Raw genomic sequence first — 3,011 nt, 5'->3', positions numbered from 1 at the left:
CCTCCTCCCTCCTGCGTGTCCCTCCTCCCTCCTGCGTGTCCCTCCTCTGTCCTACTTGTCCCTCCTCCATCCTGTGGTCCCCTCATCTCCTCCTGGGCTGCCTGGCAGGGCCTCCTGTGTGTCCTTCCTCCCTCCTGCGTGTCCCTCCTCCCTCCTGCCTCCACGGCTGCGATGCAGACGCCTCCCACGTTTACCAAGTGTGCAGAACAGACCGGTGGTCTTCTTTTAAAATTAATTACATTTTATTGATCACTGGGCAAAAGATAAAACACACAAGTAAATCTCCCGTCACCTGAAATGCAAAGCCGGCCGGTGCGTGCTCAGCATGGACATCCTTTCGGCACCCTGCAGTGGCCCCGGCTCCTCACTGCCCACCCCCACAAGCAGGGGAGGTGGAGGCAGGGGCTTAGGTTGCAGCCTGTGAGGTTGCAGCCCTCTGAGGGCTCAGCCCCCTGAGGCCACAGCTGCCCGGCCAGTCAGGAAAATGTGTCTGTGACGTTGGTCCTCACCTGGGCAGCTGGGGATGGGACCCTCGCTGGACGTCAGCTCTCCTCAGATGTCTGCCCCCTCCCACAGTTGGCAGAGCCCCCCACACGCCTTTCATCTCCCTGGCCACCCCCATTCACATATAAGGCCCATGAGAACACAGGTTTTCTGCCTGGGAGGGAGCAGTTGTCTCAGGATGGAGAACAGTCACACAGCAGGTGCCCAGTGGACACTCAGTAAATAAGGATAGATGGGTGGGTGGGTGGGAGGTGAAGGGGTGGGTGGATGGATAGATGAATGAGTGATAGGGTGGATGGGTGTGTGGGTGGATGGGTGGGTGGGTTATTGGATGAATGGGTGGGTGGGTGGATGGATGGGTGGGTGGATATGTGGGTGGGTAGGTGTACAGGTGAATGCCTAGATGGGCTGATGGATGGGTGGATGGTGGATGAGTGGATGGGTGTTTGGATGGGGGTGGTGGGTGGATGAATGGATCAGTTGGTGGATGAATGGGTGGGTGTGTGGATGGGTGGGTGGGGGATAGGTGAATGCCTAGATGGGTTGATGGATGGGCAAATGGTGGATGAGTGGATGTGTGTTTGGATGGGTGGGTGGGTATACCTGGGTGTATGAGTGGGTTGGGGCCAGTTTGGCTTGGACAGCCCAGCCTCCTCTTGCAGGGGCGGCCCCTCCTCCGGTGGTGATTTGACGTCTTCTCCACCAGCTCGTTCATTCACTTGTCCATTCATTCATCAAGTGGTGATTGAGTGGCAGATTCTGGATTTTCAAGATAATGCAACAGCCCACAACTCAGATTCTCCTGCGAGAGGTGCCTCCTGAGAAGGGGTGGGGCCTGTGTCCCCGTGAAACTGGGGGGATTTGGGATTTCGGTGGGAGCAAAACTAGACTTAACAGGTGATGCAGCTTCTGCTCGGGGCTCCTAGAACGCAGCCCTGTTCAGGGATGAAGCCCAAGCAGCCGATGGAGAGGCCCCGGAGAGAAAAGGAGGCCCCAGCCTCCAGCAGAGAGAGAGCCAGCCCTGTTTACGGCGGTCCCACCCCCACCGGGGCAGAGACAGCCCCTCCCGGCCATGCCCTGCCCAGACTGCAGCCCTGAGGGCAGAGCACATATCCTCTGGGCTCTACACTTTGGGTTCTCTGTTACTCAGCAGGCTCTGGCTTTCCCAGCAGGCTCTGGCTTCCCACTGCACACCCAACCCACAGGTGCCGGGAGTGGGTAGCGGAAAAGATGTCAGGAGCCTGCAGGGGTCTGGGAGAGGCTCAGGGGCCTCTCTGAAGTGTGACTTTGGCAGGGATCCGTAGGTCAGGCAGGGGCTGGCTTGGCAGGAAGCACCACAGGCAGGCCGTGGAACCGCTTGTGCGAGGCCCAAAGCAGGAACACCCAGAGGCCAGGATGGAGCCAAGGCCAGAGAAGAGAGGCGGATGGGCTTCCTTGGACCCACTGCTGAGCGAAGATCTCCAGGTCTGATTTGCTCTTCTGCCGCCTGGAGTGTGGCACAGCTGGCACTGGGAACCTGTGCTGAAGAGCAGCCGTCGCTGGATTACGTTAAACTGCAATCCTGTCCGTGTGTCTTCATGTTCTCATTCAGGCAAACAGGGGTTTGGGATGGGCTCCAACCCTGCCATCCTGCTCTTTCCTCCAGCAATTTGGATGTGCTTGTCCAGGTTGCACTGGGGTGGGGGGCGGGGCGCACGTCTCCCTCCCGCTGGGCTCCCTCGTACCCGAACACAGGGTGGGCGGCAGTCAGGATATTCAGCGGTCAGGTGGCAGCTCCTCCTGACTCCCAGGTGTCCGGGAGCCCGCGGGTCCCCACGTGGCTCTGAGTGAGCCCGGGTCCCTGCAGATGCAGACGTTGGAGGGGCTGGGGTCTGGGGGAAGGGGCTTCCTGGCCTCTCCGTGGGGTGCCTGGGCGTCGTCCCGGAGGGCAGCTGTGTTCCAGGAGGCCCAGGTAGAAGCCACATCCCCTTGAGATCTGATGTCACTCCCACCGAAGCCCCAAATCCTGTGGGTTTCTCAGGGAGGGGTGAGACCCTGTGTCTTCCTGTGGGGAGGGCCTCTTGCAAGAGAACGTGAGGGGTAGGGGTGAGTGGGGGCAGGAGCCGGGTGAGGCGGAAGTTCCTTATTCGGTTCCCAGCCTGCCACTCATTGGATGAGCCTCCGGAAAGTTCCCTGGCCACTGCATCCACGTTTCCCCTGATCGGGGTGTGAAGCACCAGGAAGGCCCTGGTGCAGGAGCCGAGGTCGCCGGAGCTGGTGCTGCTGAGCACGTGCACTTGGCATCTGGGGGGTGCCCCTCACCCTCCTCCTCATGGGGTCCTGGGGCTGGGCCTTGGGTCTGAGCCTGCATCGTCCCCTTAGGAGGGCAGCTGGGATGTGGAGGGACGGGGATGCGCTCAGAGGGTCAGGGCAGGGTGGGTCTGGCCTGACTTGGCTCCAGGAAGTTGGTGGCGGCTAAGCGTGGGCAGGGGCTGGGCCAGCATGCCTGCCCCCCCCACAGGCTGGTG

Source organism: Piliocolobus tephrosceles, chromosome 10, assembly GCF_002776525.5.
Source record: "Piliocolobus tephrosceles isolate RC106 chromosome 10, ASM277652v3, whole genome shotgun sequence".
In the NCBI taxonomy this organism is placed as follows: domain Eukaryota; kingdom Metazoa; phylum Chordata; class Mammalia; order Primates; family Cercopithecidae; genus Piliocolobus; species Piliocolobus tephrosceles.
Note: the sequence above shows the minus strand (reverse complement) of the source record.